The 20836-nt window shown below is 41.8% G+C and overlaps 1 protein-coding gene across 8 annotated transcripts in view; it reads right to left on the bottom strand.

Annotated features, from left to right (window-relative positions):
* NCOR1 (nuclear receptor corepressor 1) overlaps positions 1 to 20470 on the bottom strand; it is a 105157-nt gene extending 84687 nt beyond the window's left edge. For all 8 annotated transcript variants that reach the window (XM_029912517.1, XM_024218481.2, XM_024218483.2 and 5 more), the window contains exon 1: positions 20368 to 20470. The gene's annotated coding sequence lies outside the window, so the exon portion shown is untranslated. The remainder of the gene's footprint in view (positions 1 to 20367) is intronic.
* Between the last annotated feature and the right edge of the window lie 366 nt (positions 20471 to 20836).

Raw genomic sequence — 20836 nt, 5'->3', positions numbered from 1 at the left:
AGCAACATAAGTTGCCATGAACAACTAACCTAGTATTCTTATATAGTCTCTACAGTCTTAGTTGTTAAATACAAAACACATACACATGCCAGCCTTTTTTCCTTATTAGCAATCTGTTGCCCAATGGTATATCTGTAGTATGTTGTTCCAACCTGTTTGACAAGTATGTTTCATGCGGTATGTATCTTTAGTTTTGCACAATATTACACATTAAGTGTTATGAGTACTTAACATAGCAGGGGGAAAAAAAGAACGTGTTCATGCTTTTAAACACTACTTTAATCCACACGTGTGAGAGTACAGCTGAGATATAAAATCCTTGAATGCTTTTCTCTATTTCCTGATTTGTAGCTGTCTAAATGAGACTTAAAGTTGAATCCAAGGGATGCTTTCTGGGCCAAATCTGGCCCAGAATTTGGGTTTCTGAAAACAAAACTTCCATAAAACATAAAATCAATTTAAAAAACAAACAAATATTAAAAAAAAAAAAGCTAGGTAGATATTCCATGGTAGCTTTGGCAACTCAAACATTGCATTGTGCTAGAGATGCACATGAGGCAATAGTCTGACAAAATGCAAATGAAACCTGACCACAAACTGACTTATCAAAGGGAAGTGAATAGTCTACATTCAGTATCTCAGCTAAGTGAAATCATGGTGTAACAAACAGCATAAATGGGGGGGAGAGGAATCTGAATTTTTAAATTTCCGTTTTTAGTAAATTTATTAAAAATATATATTTTATTTGATCACATTCCTTTAAGGCATCAGGAAAACAAAAAAAGAAACAGGCAAAATAACAAAATTGTGTGTGAAAACTTACAGGCAGCATATCTTGTCTCTGTTGGTTGAGCAATGGCATGCAAAGATGCAAGTTTTATTAGGGGAACAGAATCTGCGAGTCTCAGGTTGAGAGTGATGGAAAGGGATGGGGAGAGGTGTAGAGAAAAGAGGCATGACTATCCTCCCTCTAACTCCCCGATGGTGTTCAGACTCCATGGCAACATCAACAACTTTAGAAACGTCACATTGTACATGTGAAAATGCTCAGTCATTTGTTTTTTCCAGTGACTTCCTCATTGTGAACTAGAAACATGCCAACTTTCAAGCTCTCAAGCTGTAAAGCTATTTTTTATTATTGTCAAAAATAGGAGCGAGAGAAGAAGCTAGAGAAAAGAGAGGAGAAAAAAAAGAGGTTGCAGAAATAGCGTCAGGAGTAATCCAGGTCACAGTGAGCCAAGAGGTGGAGAATGGAGACCATGTCTACTCCACAAACTTTGGTCCACACAATTTACATCACAACACAGCCAATGAAGTTTGTACATCACCTGTGCACATGCATGCTTAGCGGATTGCATCGGCAATGTACGTACTCACCAGGAGTGCTTGCATGGATATAAAGCACGGTGCACCATGAGTAGGGTTATCCCAGTGTGCCATGCACTGCCATCTGGCACAATCCCTTTCAGGACATTTTCAGTGTTTTGTGGGATAGCAAGGATTCACCCAGGGATATTTTTCCCATCCTGTAATATTTTCCACATTCCATAATTTTCATGCCATTTTTTAAAAATCCCACATCGTGCTTTTCAGCCTCTACCATCTCTGACAGAAGCATGGGGCCCAGAGACCTCGGCACTATTATCATGAACATTGCTAACACGACAAATGATTCTCCTGTATTTGTAGACCTGTAGGAAGTACTGAAACAATGGGATCACAATGGGGAACATGAGGATATCCTCAAGAAGAGTTTGTTAATGGACTTAGTGAAAAAAATCTCAGGTTGCTGGTGGCGTTCATGGAGCAGTTGCAGACGGTGGAGCACTAATTCTGGTGCTGAGAAACAAGCATTTACGGGTGGAAGCACATTATAATGCATGTTTGGGACAACGAACAGCGGCTGCAGAACTTTCAGATGCAAAAAGTCACATTCCTGGATTTGCACGCTGAGCTTGCGCCAGCCCTCCACTACAGAGATAGCAAAACAAGGCCTATATTGACAGTGGAGAAACAAGTGGCAATCATGACCTGGAAGCTTGCAAAGCCAGACTGCTACTGGTCAGGGGGAAATGATTTTGGAGTTGGAAAATCCACAGTGGGGGCCACTGTCATGCAAGTGTGTAAGGTCATTAATTGCCTCCAGCTATGCCAGGCTGTGGTTAGTGGAAGGCAAGGCATAGTGGATGGATTTGCAACTATGGGGTTCCTGAACTGCCAGGGGAGATAGATGGAACAGATCTCCCTATTTTGGCACCAGCCAACCTTGCTATTGAGTACATCAACAAAAAGGATACTTTGCCATGGTCATGTAAGTGCTAGTGGATCACGGGGGTTGATTCACTGATATCAACATAGGTTGGTCAAGGTAGGTGCAAGACACCTGTGTCTTTAAGAACACAGGACGGTTCAAGAAGTTGCATGCAGGGTCAGTCTTTCCTGAGCAGTGGATTATCACTGGAGATGTGGAAATGCCAACAGTGATTCTCGGGGACCCAGCCACTGGCCATCCAGACAGCACCAAGGAAAGATTCAAATATCAGCTCAGCAGGTGCAGAATGTCTATGGAATGTACTTCTGGTACACTGAAGGGTTGTTTACTCACTAGATTAGATCACAGCAAGAAAAACATCCTAATGGTTATATCTACATGTTGTGTGCTGCATAATATATGTGAGGAAAAGGGAGAAAAACTGCCACCAGGGAGGAGGGGTGAGGTGGAATATTCGTCTCTCTCCTGAATTTGAACTGCCAGACACCAGTGCTATTAGAAGAGCCCAATGTGGAACTATGTATTTGAGGGATGCTTCACAGTCAGCCACTGTACTTTTCTCTGGCATCTGTCTTGTGTAATTTAAATAATATATTGGGGGGGGGCGGGATGGTGGTTGCCTGCTAATATATATTGTGTTGTGTCTCCTGCAAGTTATAAATACTGTTGGGCCTGGGGCTTTGCCTGTTGCTATGAATTGTGTTGTGCATGCCATACATTTATAAATATGGCTCCATGTTTTACTGACATTACGAATTCTGTGGTGCATTTATAAGTAGTTCGATTTCTTGACTGCAGTTATGCATTCCATAATACTTGTTGTGAATTAATAAACATAATTTGAGTGCAAAAATTAGGTGCATAAAATCAGAGTACAAACATATAACATTCATTATTCAAACTTTTAACATAATTTAATGGGGTGAAACTTTTTAAATTCCTGTTGAAAAGGAAGTCAACATTTACATCTATTTGTGTAAACAAAAAGATAGTTCAATGTAGTCAGTTGCGGCTTCGCATGCACCAATCTGTGGTTTTCACAGGTCTCTGTATATGAAGCTGTGATTTTCCTTGTTGTTCCTCTTGAGTGGTAGGGGTAAGCAAGTGGTCCATGATGCCACATGGTATCTTGGGGATGTAGGGAACAGCAAGCACTGAGTTCTCCAAACAGTGCAAAGGCTGATGAGTCTAGGATTTTTGGACATGTAGGTGAGCCAGCATCTGCACCCCTTGGGTTTACTGAGAAGACCCATTATGTCGCAGTGCATTGTCCACTACTTGTCTTCCTGGCACACCTGGGCCTTTTGCCTATCCTCTCTGTCCTTCTCATGCTCTTGGTCATAGTGGCCCCCCAAGATCTTTGTTCTGTCCAATGAACCTCTGGCTTGCAGGATCTCACCAAACACATCTTCCCTAGTCCTCTTCCTTCTCCTCACCACGGTCAGGCATTCTGCATGTGTAAAGGAGGCACTTCTCAAGGCCACCACACCAGAAGTTGCTGATAAAAAAAAAAAAAAAGATGCACCATTAAATTTACAGTTCCAACGGAAAGGGAAAGATTAAGTTTCAAAACTCCCTTCTCTTATTTCCATAAATACTTTAATGCTGATTGACAGTTCAGCTTTCGAGCACCTCACCACAGCACTGCTCTCCAGCGCCAGCCACGGTGAGTATGGCCTGGCATAGAGGATGGGGGGGGGGATTTTCTGTGCATGAACCCATACATTTTTGGACCCTATTCCATGGGTACAAGTACAGAACAATGGCAGTGAATACTGGTACTATTTTTCACCGTTAGTAGTGATTTTAGCTGATAGCTCATTCCTGAGGATCATAAAGGCACAGAGAACCAAGCTGCTACTAGCATCCCAAAGCTGCCATGGCCAGTATGTCACTACCCTGTTTGCTGCAATGAACCAGGCAAATTTGTAGCAAAACGGCATGGGAAAGTGTCCTATCGCAGAAGAAGAAATAAGACTGCCATCCCTAGAAACCTTCAGGAGAGGATGGCAGAGTATCTCCATTTAAGTTTCGGTGAGTTCTCTTATGAGGATAAGAGGGATATCCCTATTCACGTGGCCAAGGTGCTCCTCATAGCCCCCCTGCCTATTCCAACAAGGGAATCAAAAGCAGATGCAGACTCCACCACTGTTTGTTCTATCTCTACCTGAGCACAGGCCACTGAATCAATGTGGATTGTGTAATCTAAATGTTGGTACTGGTCAGGAATTTGTTTTGAATTTATTTCCTAATTTATTTCTCATAATATACCAGTAAAACAATGAAAAGTTGATCCCTTGGTCTCGTACACTGGAGCTGGGCCGGGCACCATCTTTAAATGGCCACAAGGGTTGGGGGAGGAGGGAAGCAAAAGCAAATAAACATTATAAGGAAAACTGCGTGCACACACTTACCTTCTTGCCCCTTCATCAGCAGGCTCTTCTACGCTCTCCTGGCGGGACTGGCTAGACTCCTGTGGAGTTCTAAACAGGTCTTCTTGGGTTGCAGCATAGTTGGTGTCCCCCGTCGCATCTCCTCCCTTTTTCCTCCTCCTCCCCCTCCCTCTTCATGGCAGAAGTCTTCACTCAGGCTCCTCCAAGGTGTCCACAGAGCTCTGCAGGGTGCCGGTGGGGCCACCGTCAAGTACGGCATGAAGTTCATTGCAAGTGTGGCAGGTCTTTGAGGGCAGCACCAGATTTCTTGTTGCCGTCCCTCACCTTGTGGTATCCCTGGCAAAGTTCATTCACTTTCTAATCCCCCAATGTACCCCTTCGCTTACATCCCCCGTGACATCCATTCATACATGTCCATGTTTCTACAGCTGTTCCACAGCTGTGCTTGCATAATCTTTTTTCCCCCCTACAGACCCAGGAGATTTAATTCTTCCTGCTGCTCCACACAGGCGCATGTCTAATGCCTGTGTGTATGTGCAGCCATGGTACGGTAGACACAAACAACAGTGAGTTTCTAGGTATGCTTCCCATGGTGCACAATCAGGAAAAGATATTTCAAAAACGTAGGGGGTTTTTGGTGGGGGGAGAACAGGGTTTGGAAGCATTCCAGTCTATGTTACTCCTATGCAGCGGAGTTTAAAATTGTGAGCAGATGGTCACTGTCGCAGGGACTGTGGTACTATCGGACAGTGGCTGGAAGATGGTTAGGGTCAACGCAGGTCACCCAGTGTCTACACTCACATTGCGTTGACCACATTAGGTCTACCATGGCTCTACACTGTTTGGGGAGATGGTTTTACTCAATCACCATAACAGACATTTAGGCTGACCAGAAACAAATTTGAGTGTAGACAAATACATTAATAGATTGACACAAGTTGATTTGTGTTGACCTAACTTTGTGGTGTAGACGAGGTAGTGGGAGATAGTACTGCATTTTGGAGGGTTGTGGGGTGTCCTCCCCCTTTTTTTTGATGGACTGAGTATTCTAGAGGGAGATGGAAACAGGTATGAAGTGGGGGGGGGGGAGAGAATCAGGGCCAGGGAGATAGTGCCGGGGAAAAGTGTGGTACAGATGTAGATGTCACCAGAGAGAAGGAGGCAGCAACGATGGAGAGCTATGGATCTGAACTGCCAAAAGGGGGCTGGGGAAGATAGATGGGGACAGTGAAATAAGAGAAGCTGAAGCTGCTGGGAGGAGTAGAGGACGACGACAAAAATTACAGGGAAATGGTGATACTGTGAGAAGGGGAGCAGGAGAGCTGTGGTCAAAGCCACAAGGAAACTATACCAGAACATAGCTAGGTAGGAATAAATCAGAAAACTAATTTAAATTTAAATTCAAGCTGCCCAAAGTTCCTGATAGATGCCACATAAGATTGACTGTTGACATTACTGTCTACGTTTTAAAAGTATGCATGTTCCTGTGATAGTTATTTGTGCAAGAAAATGATTTCACAACACGTGTTGCAAAGTGGAGACCTATAAAATCTGGTTATTGCAGTACAATACAGAATTCTGCGCCAATAAGCTTAAGAGGTCTAGTGCAACGTTTCTCAAATGCAGCCACCAGGGGCTTTTCTTGTGGCCACAGCCTCCTGGGCTGTGGGGGGGCGGAGGGTGTGACCAAAGTAGCAGCCCCTCCCCTCCTTGTTGCTCCTGGATACACCACCTTGGTGTTGGTTGCTGGGGCCACCAGTAGAGGTTGGGCCCTGCCACCTCTGGAGACACCTGGGGCACATGCTGGAGGAGCAGGCAGTTGGTGAATTCCCCACCTTCCCAGGGGTGGTGGGGCTCAGGCTTTGGGCTCTAGCCCTGGGATGGGGTTTCGGGCTCCAGCCCCAAGCTCTGGCTGCACAGTGGCAGGCCCCAGCAACCAACACTACATCCCTGGACCCAGGCTGCAGGGCTTCGGGCTCTGGCCATGGGGGTTCAGGGTCCAGCCCCCGCTGCCTTCCCCGACCTTCCATCCAGGGCTTAATTTATCTCCAGGCTTGCCAAGGCTGAGTAAGTCTGCTGTAAAATGTGATACTTGTATGTTTGTAAATATCACCTTTTCACAACAGACTTACTAGCTAGCAATAAATAAATTACAATGATTTGGACATGTGCATGTTTATTTGGTTTTCCCTAAAGTTACTTAAGTATTTTAGGAAAAAGCTTAAGAGGTCTTAAGAGTGGCCACCAACAAGAGTTAGTGGCCACACTCTGAGGCCATCAAAAATTTGTCCTGAGAACCCTGGTCTAATGTGCCATCAATATGGGTAAAGTTTCACAGAACTTTATTAATGCTAACAAGAGTTGCATATGTCAATCACACAGGTTGGATAACTGATAAGTCTCTAAAACAGGATACACTTATTTGCCAGAAACATCCACTGGAAATGTTTTCATATTGTCAGCTAATCATAATCTACATCTAACAAGTAATGCATAAATAGCAAATTAACATCTCTGAAAGCTACCCAACACAAAAGGAAAAAATCAATTTTAAAAAAATATCAATTTTTTAGTGGAAGTTGGATCAATTATCTTCCCAAACCCAGAAATACCACGCTTGGACTTCAGCTTTGTAATACAACTCCTAACACTCCAGACTGATGACAACTAATTTTTACTACTCTCAATCCATTTATACATGGTATTCAGAGCCAGATCTATCCCATGCAAGTTATCAGCTCTGCAGTCACTAGTTTCCTGCTTCATTATCAATGGAGTCATAAGATAGCCATTCAAGAAAAACAGCAATGAAGAATTTTAGTTTAAAAAAAAAAAAAAAAACACACAGATAGTTAGTGGTCTGAAACAGCGATCAGTGGGAGCCCTGAGTCTTAGAACAAGAAACCTCCCTGCTAAGTATTACAGAAATGGACAAGAAATTAGTACATTTAGCTACAGAAACATTAGCATAAGAGGCCAACTCCAAAACAGAGCACTCTTTGCTTCAACTCAGGAACCAATCAGAAGGTTGGTTTCCAAACACACTCATATTTATACTGTGCTTTACATATAAGAAATTCAGGAGATATACTTCACTTCACTCCTTTCAGTGTGCATTCTGTTGGAGACAATGACAAGAGATTGAAAAGAATCCTTAAAGTACATATAAATCTTACTGTACTTTTTAAAAAAATGTAATTGATTTCTTTAATAGATCAACATCAGTAATTCACATAAAGGCACTAGCCATTTTAGGAATTCTATATTATAACTGGGAAAACACTTTTGTAGAACAAATAAAAATGTATTCTTTAAAAACGTTAAGATCCTCTTCATAAGTGCTGTGGATCATTTATTACTTTGGCCTCAAAATCTCAGAAGTGACATGTTCATGTCCAGGGCCTTGGACATATGCTATCATGATGAATTAAAATAATGCATTGTCATTTTATTTTAATTAGCATTTTATTGTAAGCTACTTGTTTTCTTTTATTGTAATTCCATACATTTGTACTGCCTTCTTCATTTTCTGTGACAAGAAACTTAAAAAAATCTAAACTGTCCCTTGAGGACTTTAGTCTTAAATAGTCATGTACAACATTTTTTTGTAGAAAGGGTACAATCACAAAAATTGCCATTTCTATCTCTATTAAGATACCAAGTTATGAGACACATAAGGCCCTATTAACATTTTATAATCATGCTGCTCGGTTAATTAGAAATGTCTTAAGCTTTAGGGGCCCCCAAAAGCAAGACTGGGAATAGTACTATATTGTCCAAGAAAGTCACACAAAACAATGCTGTTCGGTTTTTTCTTTCCAATTACTCAAGGAACTTTAAAATATATTAATCAAATCCAGTTAACATATTTAAACTGCAAATATTAAGAAATCATCATACATGAAGTAAAAGACTATTAGTATTGACAAAAATTATGTTCCAGGGAAACCCAGAAAGAGCAGCTAGAGTTTTAGAAAGAAAGAAATACTATGATAGCATTCAGAAGGTATTTACACCAACATTCTAATGTAACTCATTAGCAAGAAAAAACTTGGAGCGATTTTGGATTTTCAGAGTTGGAATATATTTTATTTAGGGAGGGGGAAGAGGTGAGTGGGTGTGTGGAGACAGCTGATTTAAATCTTCATTGAGAAGAACTTGGAGAGAGACCATTTAAACTACTGAGAATTCTAGCAGTCCAACTCCTGAAGTCACAACGGGGCAATTACTAAAAGTAACTCTTACTTTTAAAAGCTGAATATAGTGATTCACAGTTAACTGCAACATGTAAAGTGAAGCTTTAAAAAAAAATAAAAATAAAAAAAATCACAAAAGGTATTCACATTCCCACCCCACACACACACACACACTTTCAATGACAGAGTTCTAATTTGTGGTTAGAAAAATGTTACATTTGATCTGTTCACCCTAAACCATTTTTATCTATGTGTACACAGAATCAACTGGATCAACAGAATTGCGTCTGACCAATATTTGTACAAATAGCCTGACATGATTTAATACTGCAAGCACACTGTATGTGTTCCACCTGTCTCTGAAGAGTCAGTAAGCAATAGCATTTTCAGTGTCAAATCTAGTAAATCAGCATGGCTCCACAGTATTCTCTCTCTCATTCATCTTACATTTATATTTCTTCTACAATCAAGTCTAAACTTAATTCCCAAAGGATTCTACACTAAGGCCTTGTCTTCACGGGGAAAACAGACCACAATACAGTTATTGCCAGATAAGCTATTGTAGAAGAGTTCCCTGTGTGGATACTACTCTGGGATAAAAATCACTTTATTCTGGAATAATTACTGCACCAGAATAAAGTGTCCACATGGGGAGCTATTATGGAATAGCTATTCCAGTCAATTTCCCTAAATAGACAAGACCTAAGAAAAGTTGGATAAGCCATTTAGTCACAAGAACTTTACTTACAGGTAGCTCCTTTCCCTTAAAATTTCCCTCTTACACCTGCAACAAATATGAGGATCTTATTGACTAAGATTAACACAGGTGTGTGTGTCTGTGCAACTGTGCAGTACGTGCTACAATTACAGCCTTCCTGTCCTGACACAAACCTTTCCTTATCTTACTGAGTGTTACCATTTCAGTATCAAAATTGAATTTGACTGACATTTGAAAAAATGGTAATTTCAGTCTCAGTTTTTGTGGTACAATGGGAAATGTCACTCATCCTTATGCTGCTTACAAGAGCTGTTCTTGGACAACAGAAAGTAATCGATCTGTAACACCACCTGACAAATCAGCCTTCTCTTGAGCTACCTACAAAAAATTTTATAGCTTAGAAATAATACACTGACATATTTTAAACTACAGAAACCTGACCTGGATTCTGTCCTGTATAATTAAAAATATAACTAGAAACTTTAACAAAGACCACAAAGATCTCCCTACCCACTCAGATATACTGTTACTCCCTCTCCATCCTGCAAACCTACTTCTAGAAAGACAGGGCAAAATATTATGAGCTCTTATAGACTGCACTGAAGGTCACCTGATGTGCACTTTCATGGACCGAGAACTAGCAAGTACCTGGCAAACAGCTCTGCAGGAAGTCACAGCACTGAAATAACCAAACAAGAGTATCTTTTACAAAAAATGCATATTTTAGTCCCCAGTCTCAGTCACTCTTCCTGGGGCAAAAGGAATTGGAAGAAAAAAACTTACTGAGCACCCACACTGTGCTGGAAGGGAAGAGGGAAAAGGTGCAGGCATGTGGGAGGGCAGACATTTATAAATCATATGGATTTCTATTTGTTATAGTGAGTCCAACTGAAATTAATCAATGCTGCAGAACATCAGTGGGCTAAAGTCAATAACCAGTATCAATTACTTATTAGGAAGGAATTATTACTGTCCTTCCAAAACAGGTGGGTTCCTGGTCCATGACTAGTGCTCTAGGCACTATGATAATACAAACAACAAGTACAATATTATTTGAGAGCAGCTGTGATATGGGAAAACTAAATCAAGAAATTAAATCATGAGCAAAACAAATTCTTTGCTTTTAACTGCAGGTTTGGAAGGGTAAGAATCTTTTTCCTCTTTCCCCAATGAAAGCTTTGACTATGTAGTTTTATTTGCATATCCATGAACTACCCTTCTACTGGTTATTGTAGTTTGCAGATGTAGCCAGCAGGCAAAATTAACTTCTTAATCAACAAACATGCATTTGTATTTCAACAACAAAAATGTTATTAGGAGCATGGAGGGTCTTTTTGCAACATTTAAATCATAGGTTGCTCTTTACAAGAATCTCTTCTTTAAGAAGGCAACGTTTTAACAATAACTTCTAAGGCCAGTTTTAACAATAGCTTGCTTCTAAGGCCAAAGATCTCATAGTGAGGGCCCTCTAAGAAATTGAGAGATTATGTATTCCCCACTATGGCAGTGTTGCTGTACTCCTGAATGCCCAAAGTACTAACTACAGATTGTGTCTGGTTCACATTGTAAGTGACATGAGAAGAAAAACAGGGTAGACTAATATAGCCAGTGACAGGAATGACAAAAACCAAAGAGCATTACAGCAGCCAAAAAGAAGATGTCATGTATTATCCATTATCAGCAAATACGCAATATCGGCATAACTTTTCCAGCTACACTAAGACTGCAAAATATAAATATATAAAAATTCTGATTATGAACAGGACATTTCCATGAACACAGATTACAGTACTGTCAAACTCCTAACACTTTAATAAAAATACTTCTGAAACATTATTCAATCTTTTAATATTAATAATTCAAGTTTGATTAAGAACAAATTTTTGCTGCAATTCTGAAAGATGAACACTGGTTGCAGGTTAAATAATTTGGACCAATTTTACAGGATTTTTAAAGCTATAATATTATTTAAATTACCAATTTAAGTCATTTCTGGAAAGTAACTATTAAGTTTAAAAGTAATGTTCCACCAAAGCAAAAGTTAAGGAGTTAATAGGGTGCAATTTACAAATGCTCTTATCCAGCAACATTGTATTCTAATCTCCATGCTGTAATTTAGGATGTTAAATAAAAGTTGTTAATGTGAACAGAAATGCAAGGCCTGGGTTGAATGAAGCTATGATGCATTAAATGGAAGACCACATGAAAGGTAATTAGGCCATGTAATGTTTGAACCATAATTTGTTCCTAAGGAAAGGGAACTCAGACTGTATTTACATCTGTTAAGTAGTATCTAATCAGCAACCCTCTTACCTTGAAAAAAAGTGTGACTCAAGCAAATGTTAACATTTACAAAGTCAGACCATTGGCTAGCAAACAAGAGGTACAGTTCAGTTTCTAGTTTCTCATTTGCTGGCTGCAAAGGCAGTCTCTGAGGCCTGGTCCACACTAACCCCCCACTTCGAACTAAGGTAAGCAAATTCAGCTACGTTAATAACGTAGCTGAATTCGATGTACCTTAGTTCGAACTTACCGCGGGTCCAGACGCGGCAGGCAGGCTCCCCCGTCGATGCCGCGTACTCCTCTCGCCGAGCTGGAGTACCGACGTCGACGGCAAGCACTTCCGGGATCGATCCGGGATCGACTTATCGCGTCTAGACAAGATGCGATAAATCGATCCCAGAAGATCGATTGCTTACGGCCGGACCAGGAAGTAAGTGTAGACCTGCCCTGAGGTAGGAAACACTTCATCCCTCTTCAGCTACACCTGTGGCTAATGAAGGACTGGCATTCATATATATCCTGAAGGAACCCCCACTCAGCCCTCGTTGGCCAAGGAAGGTCACCCCACAACATGAAACCATGAGATATGGGGAAGTCCTCCACTCACTGGTTAGAGTGAGGAGGGTGTAAACATTTGCTTGATTAAAGTATGGTTAAATTTGTGCTCGGTGATGGGTTAGGTACAACCAATGAGGGAATAGTTCAACACCTGTAGTTAGGTATTATGGTTTTCAAATTTCATATGAATTTTCACATGACAAGCATGCAATATTAGACAGCTTTCATTCTGAAGACATTTTATGCATCTCCTGTTCTCCTCTCCACCACATCTCCACTCCCATTGGTTCCAAATAGGAGAAGACCATATAGAATAAAACCATGAAAGAGAGCCCTCTCATGAACTGAAAAACTGGAAGCCATGCCTGAAAAATTGCTATCTAGAAAATAAGTAATAATAATCAGTCCAAATAGCATGAAGGCAAAGTTCACAGAACCTTGTATTTGAACATGAATTGCTCCTATATCATTTGGGCTTAGAAGCATTGTGTCACATGATCTCAACCCTCATAAATAAGAAATATACTACACAATCATCCTTCCTGTTTAAGGCACACCGTCTGCTTTTTCTATGCTTGACCAAGAGCTGAGGCACATATCAAAACTAATTATGACATAGAAAATTACTTCTCTGATGACAGGCCATCTCTAGCTAAAACTGCTTTTAAATAAATGGGACATGCAAGAAGTTCGCTGTGTGGTCACAGTTTTCCAAACTTCGTCCTCCTACCACGCCCCATTTCTCCCTCTAATGGATATCAAAACTACCAGATTTTAAAAAGACTATTTGAATTTGACCATTAAAGAGATATTGACTTGACAAATTATGATGTAGTATTAATAAACTAAAAACTAAACATTTCAGAAGAAAATAGAAGATGAGGAGCAATCATACAAAGTGACTAACCATACCAGTGCACTCAAATAGACCCAATATCACCCAAAATGCTAATCCAGAGGATCAGATGATTGGAGTTCTTTTGAAAAGCCCACCAACTAACACTTGGAGAAAGACCAAACAAGAGGTTTAGATCAGTAGTACTTATTGCTTTAAACAGTTTTCTGGAGAGAAATTTTAATTCAGGATATGGAAGATGCTCACTCATGCAAGTTCATACAATGTGAAACTAAGCTTTTCTATTATGAGCTGCCTGGAAATATACTATAATGAGCGCTAGGAAAACTTAAATTATGACAGCCATTGAAGTTATTCCTGTTGTAAATACATTTTTGCCCAACAATGTTTCAAACTATTACTGTTATGCAGCAGATTTGCTTCTTTAAAATGTAACAAATACTTAAGGCAGTTTCTTACTAGAAACTCATTTAAAAGGACTGCATTACACATACAATTAATAGAGTTAAAATAGTCCTTTAGGAATCTGACTTATCCCAACAAAACCAAAGAAATTAAGGGTTAAAGTAAGTACTCCATCCTGAAGTCACCTTATAATTCAGCACTGTGTAATTTATCATAGAGCACTCTAGGACAGGGGTGGGCAAACTACAGCTCGCCAGTTGGTCCTCGAGCTCCTGCTGGGGAGTGGGGTCTGGGGCTTCCCCTGCTCCGGCGCTGTGGCACTCCAGCTGGGGAGCAGGGTCGGGGGCCGCTCCACGCAGCTCCCAGAAGCAGCGGCATGGCCTTGCTCCAGCTCCAATGTGTAGGGGCAGCCAGGGGGCTCCACTCTGCACACTGTCACCGCCCGCACAGCTCCCATGGCCGGGAACTGCGGCCAACTGAAGCTGCAGGGGTGGTGCCTGCGGACAGAGCAGTGCGCAGAGCTGCCTGGCCGTGGCTCCGCATAGGAGCCGAAGTGGGACACGGCTGCTGCTTCCAGGAGCCGCTTGAGATAAGCGCCGCCCAGAGACTGCACCCCATAGCCTCTCCCCATGCCCCAACCGCCTGCTCCAGCCCTGATCCCCCTCGATCCCAGCCCAGAGCACCCTCCTGCACCCCAAACTCCTCATCTATGACTTCAATAGCTCAGACATAGGTTAGGGGTTTGATATAGGAGTGGGTGGGTGAGATTCTGTGGCCTGCGTTGTGCAGGAGGTCAGACTAGACAATCATAATGGTCCTTTCTGACCTTAAATTCTATGACTCTATGATCTCCAGCCCCACCCCAGAGCCCCCACCCCCAGTCGGAGCCTGCACCCCTTCCTGCACCCCAACCCCCTGCCGCAGCCCTGATCCTTCTCCTTCCCTCTGAATCCCTCGGTCCCAGTGCAGAGCACCCTCCTACACCCCAAACTCCTCATCCCCGGGCCCGCCCACCACCCCCAGCTGGAGCCCTCACCCTACTCCCCGCCCGGAGCCCCTTCACACATCCTGAACTCCTCATTGCTGTCCCCACCCCAGAGCCTGCACCCCCAACCAGAGCCCTCACCCCAACCCCAATTTCATGAGCATTCATGGCCCGCCATACAATTTCTATTCCCAGATGTGGCCCTCGGGCCAAAAAGTTTGCACACCCCTGCTCTAGGACCATTGCAATCATTAATAGGCAGCAGGTTTAAAACAAATAAAAGGAAGTTCTTCTTCACGCAGCGCACAGTCAACTTGTGGAACTCCTTACCTGAGGAGGTTGTGAAGGCTAGGACTATAACAGAGTTTAAAAGAGAACTGGATAAATTCATGGTGGTTAAGTCCATTAATGGCTATTAGCCAGGACGGGTAAGGAATGGTGTCCCTAGCCTCTGTCTGTCAGAGTGTGGAGATGGATGGCAGGAGAGAGATCACTTGATCATTGCCTGTTAGGTTCACTCCCTCTGGGGCACCTGGCATTGGCCACTGTCGGTAGACAGGATACTGGGCTGGATGGACCTTTGGTCTGACCCGGTACGGCCTTTCTTATGTTCTTATGTATGTTCTTATTAATTCACATTGAGGCAATTTAAGAATAAAATAGCAGTCCAAGTGTAAATCCCATTGCCTCTGTTGGTTTATTAAATTTAAATTAATTAAATTAGGTGGAATAGTGTATCTTGAAATAATTTAGTTTTCTTGTAAAAAAATGGAACTTTCAAAAATTATAGCCTTTCATTAGTACAATAATAATCTCTAGGTCATATACAGTATAGTGCACTCCACCCATAAAAAACTGTGGGATTAACACTTAACAAGTATTAAGATCTACAATAAAAGAGTAAAGGAACCACAGAATCTTTACCACTAATAAGTATAGATAGTTGTCCTGTCAAGAGATATGCAAAGGCATGTAGAGATGGGCCCTTGGGTATCAAGCACACAGTGTTTCACAGAGTACACAGAAGCAGAGGAAAATACAAGTTCAATTGGGCTCAAGACAAATTCAGGCTTAGACTCTAGATACATAGACAATATTCTTTAAAATTAGAATTTTCAAAGAATTTAAAAGCAATACCAAACTTCTTGTCAAATACTATACCAAATTGAAAAGTGGCATTCCAGAGAAAAGGATTATTTCTATTTATTGTGTTCAGTACTGCGTTTGAGGCATGTGCTATTTAACAGAAAGCATGAACAGGTACACATGCAATCCTTTTGGAAGGCTCAGACCACAGATTCCAGGGTAACCACAGCAAATTGCAAACTCTGACCCAGATTATGCATTGTGACCAGTAGAGGTACTATGTTGATGGTGTGACAAGGCCACAAGTTTTACTCTTCTTACATGGACACCCAGTATATCAGAACAAAGGCAACTAATAATTAGACAATATTTTAAAATATATTAATCCAAGATAAAAATCTACAATGGATACCATTCAAGGATGTGCTTTTTTTATTGAAAGTATTTCTCCTAAATCTTGTCATGACGAAGAATACTAATTAGTTGTAGGTTGCAGTTTTGCACCATTACCCACTTACCCTTTTTTTTGGGGGGGGGGGGGGGGGAATGAATAGAGTTTTGTAGTTGTAATGAATTTAACCTTTTAATGTCTCCAGATAAAACATGAATCAATAGGTATACACTTTAAGAGAGGGATAGGTAAGTTTTTCTTTAATAAAATGCTCTGGATACAAGTTAAAACATTTTCAGCATTTGTTAGTCATCTGCCTTGAAATGAGGATGCTCTCATAAATGGTTTGCAAATTTGTTGCCCTTCATGGCAGCTTCAGTAAAGTCTCTACAGGAATTCTGCTGATAACTTACTAAAGCAGTTTTTCACAATGCATCACCACCAGTTTCCCTAGAGCAACATAAAAACAAAACAAAAAAAACACCTATGGAAGCTATTTTTCCTCTCTTTCCCAGGGATAAGCCCATACAGTATCACTTCAAGATGACTGCTGACAGGATTAACCAAATTCACTTCCCCTGAACTAGCAGAAGGAAACAAGAGAATGACTTTAAGAAAGCATCACACCATGATGGACAAGTCTTCTATTTCTTCTGAATTTTTTATTTTAGAGGTATTCACACATGGACAGTGAGAAAGTTATTATTTTCAGCTTTAGATAATCCGGTGAGCCAAAGCACCCAGGATTTTTAGGTCCAGCCGGCAGTGATTAAATTTTACTTGTCTGAACTGAGTTTTTTTACTCTTTCGAGCAGTTGCACAATAGGATTTTTTCAGAGGTTGACTAATGCACCTTCATACAAATATAAGATCTCTATTTTGCAATAACCTTTGAAGTCATAAAGAGGTGAAGTCAGTCACTTTAAAAAAAACCACATAGACCAACATCCTCCTCAAGCATTAAGAAACAAAAACACTGCATATCAAAGCAGTCTAGGACTAATTGGGGAGCACTGTTTAAGTGTTTTGGACATGTGGTGTTTCAAGGACATACAAGTATCCTGAGAGATCCTTAGCTCTAAAGTAAATTGGAATTCTCTGCATGTAGACTAATACTCCATGGTGAAGCTCCAGGAGGTCCAGGTGACTTCAAACTTGTAGCAATTTATCAGTGAGAATGGATAAAAATCAAGGCAACATAGTGAAGATTTTAGCATCACACACACAACATCGTTTCTAGACAGAGAATTTCCTTGTAAGTGGGAAATGTATTGAGCACATTCTGGACTATTTGCATAATTTAGAAATAGACCAAAGTAAATATTTACAGACAGCAATGGTGCATAGGTCAGAATTTTCATCTGGATCATTTACAGTGGAAGGACTATGTGGCACATGAAGTTAATTTATTCATTTTTCACTTGTGACTTTGGTTCAGATTTGACTAAAGTTCACAAATGAGTATAAGAGCATCAGACTAGCATTCAGGAAACATTTGTTCATTTTATGAAACCACTATACAGGTAGTATTCTTACTTAGAATTGTATTGTGCTGCATTGCACTTGCATGCACTGTACCTGGCTTCCAACTTCAATGATCATTAACATTCAATTTTTTTTTTTTTAAAGTTAGACATATTTATTAAAAGAAAAACTGAATAATGTTTTGGCTACTTACGGAAATCCCCAATGAAAAAGCAAATTTAAGGAGAGCACAACAAATAAAGAGAAAGATAGGCTAAATATACTGCACATAAAAATGGCCCAGAGCTTTTAAAGAAAATTAGACCCGCACCGAACAAAGAGAGATATGACTAATGTTACACAGAGAAAAAGTTAATGTGACAGTCAATAAAAACAGTTCTGGCTGATTTTAATCTACTGTTACAAGTAACAACTAAGATAAATATAACTGAAAGATTGAGGGCAATTTTTTTTTATTGTACATTTGCCCGCAGTTTGTGTGGAGTCCATTTCCCCTGTTTGTAGAAGTCTCTCACCTACACTCACTGGGAAGATAAATATTTTAGAAGACAGAAAGATGTAATTATAAGGCCACAACAACTGGTGAAGAGAAACTGAAGAAAGAGATTCGAAGGCAGGTGTAGCTACTATGACCTCATTTTTTTGAAATCAGATTTCTAGTTGATAGTGTCCCTTTAAATAAAAAGATCAGAATGAATGGAATTTTGCATTAGAATTCCATCAAATGTCAGAAAGCCTGGTGTGGATGACAAAATAAGTAACCTATATGGGTTCTGAGAGCATTTAGAATGTGTTAATTTCTATCCTGCTAAGACTATGACATATTTTGATATTTTAGCATCAGCAAACCCTTCATTACATGTTCAAAATACATTCTGGTCAACCATTGTTATCTGCATTGTATTCTAACCTACTGAATACATGAAACTAAATACGAAAAACACTTTCATTGCGGCACTTTCTTTGTCCACTTCCAAATGCAAGTTATAACTCCAACAGCAAGAAAGCTCCCAAATTTTGCTCATTCCCAGGCATCAGTAGTACATTTAGATGAGCAATAACATGCAATACACTTTCAAATTAAAAAACATTACCTTGTAGATTAATTTATATCAAAAATTTAACCTTGCCAAGGAACCTATACGAGAGAGCAATGCCAAGAAAAATTAATGACACGTTCACAAATAATTCCAATTGAAAATAGCTACAAAAAATCCACTTATCTGAACTTTCCTAGCTTTAGGACAAGTTTGTACCTTCCCCCCATCACACGCATACTAGACTTCAGCAGACTAGAAATCCACTTCAAATATTATATACTTTTTCAAACTTCATAGTTGTTTAGGCAAAGAGAAATGGCAAAATACTGGCGTTTTACTATGCAGACTACGGCCAACAAAAAATAAGATCTGGACACAGTCCTTATGTGAACAAACATACTACTGTCGTATCTTTTTTATTCAGGCCCTCATCAGCAAATTATCACTATGTTAAAAAGAGAATATAGCACAACTTCTCCTCAAATAATAAAGTCTATAACAAAAAAAAACCAACATGAATCCAGTATAGGTCTAATACTCATTACCCATGGACTCCGTAGGTTTAAAATAGCATACAATGTAAATATATTTACACAAAGGCTACCATCCCAAGTTAACTCACTAGTGATAAGGGGAAATATCTACAGCCTGGACCCACTACTGTTTTTTCACTTAGGTTACATAGTTCTTTGCAATGATGAAGTAAATAGAATTGTTAAAGGACACCTTTTTCTAAGCATGAAAAACAAGAACTTCAGACAGCAATACCAGTTTATTCCGAACTGCATGTGTATTTATGCTTAATATTAAGAGTGGGTAATGTTAAACCGGACTGATGACCAATTACAATTAACACAATATACTTATACACAATAGCAATAACCAGTTTTGAAGAGTAGCACAGAGTTCTCTACCATGAAGTTTGGACAGTTAGAATAAGCCACTTCCATTGTCTCCTGCAACATCACAGAGACGGGAGATGTTTACAGATCCTAAATCAACAATTCATCAGTGTCAGCATCGGCATCAGCAGCAACACCGCCCCCACCCCAGTGTAGGACTAGGGCAGGCAGCTCTAGGGCAGCAACTGCACTTTCCAACCCGCAGCTTCTGTAAACAGGACCTCTTCAGAAACTGACATCGAACAATCGCACACTCCTCTCTCCACGTCCCCGGCTGGTTGAGTTTTCGGCACGCCTCCTGCTCCCCTCCCCTCCCCAGGAGGGACCGACATCCAGGAGAAGAGCGATGCTCTGGAATTCCTCCAGAAACCTGCTGGCAGCAGGCAGCCCTGCTACACCCCAGGCCTAATCCCCTCATCCCCAAACACCTCCCCCACCCCCGCTTCATGCTCGCCCCCGCTGCCCCCACCTCCCCACGAGCCATTCACAGCTCTCCCCCCCTTTGGGAAAAGTCTCTCTCCCCCCCCCCCCGAAACCCCCCCCGCCCCCCCCCTTCCTCTGCGTCCCACCCCTCCCCCACCCTGCCCCTCCCATGCCAGCCCCACCCGCTCTCCCTACTCTCCCCGCCCCACCGCCCCGGGGGGGTGGCAGCCCAACATTACCTCTCCTGGGTCCCCGGGGAGGAAGGGAACGGCCAGGAGCCCCCGCCTCCTTACAGCTGCCGCGCTAGGCCCCGATGCCCGAAACGGCGGCAGCGCCTCCCCCCCAGTTGCCCGATGAAACCCTCCCCCTCTTACCGGCAACGCGGCGCTGGAACGGAGCAGACGGCCGACTCTAGCTAGGGTCGGGACTCGCGGAGTCTCTCACCTCAGCCTCAGCTCCTCCGTCGCCGCCATCTTGTCTCCCCTCCCCCCGGCTTGGGCGGCTCCTCCCCCCTTGGCCGGGTCCTAACAGCTACATAACAAACCCGCATAGCCAGAGGCCCGTTTCTCATTTTCTGCCCACTGTCAGGGGCGGATCACAAACACTCGGCCTTTTCCTATTCTCCATGGGAGTCCCAGTGGCACCGGACCGGGCCGATCCGTTCCTGGGCAGCGGAAGGAGGGATGTCACTATACTGCTGCCAGGACCCGTCGGTCTGTGCAGCGGTAAAGGGCTCCCCCCCATGGGGGGGAAGAAGCGGGGTGCCCGCGGCAGGGCCATAGGGGAGACTCACGGAGGGGAGGGGGCAGCCTTCGCTATTTAGTGGGGAGCGGGCAAGGGGGG

The sequence above is a fragment of the Terrapene carolina genome, unplaced genomic scaffold (genome assembly GCF_002925995.2).
Source record: "Terrapene carolina triunguis isolate 2854851 unplaced genomic scaffold, T_m_triunguis-2.0 Scaffold231, whole genome shotgun sequence".
Taxonomy (NCBI): Eukaryota; Metazoa; Chordata; order Testudines; family Emydidae; genus Terrapene; species Terrapene triunguis.
Note: the sequence above shows the minus strand (reverse complement) of the source record. Positions and strands in the feature narration are given on the sequence as shown.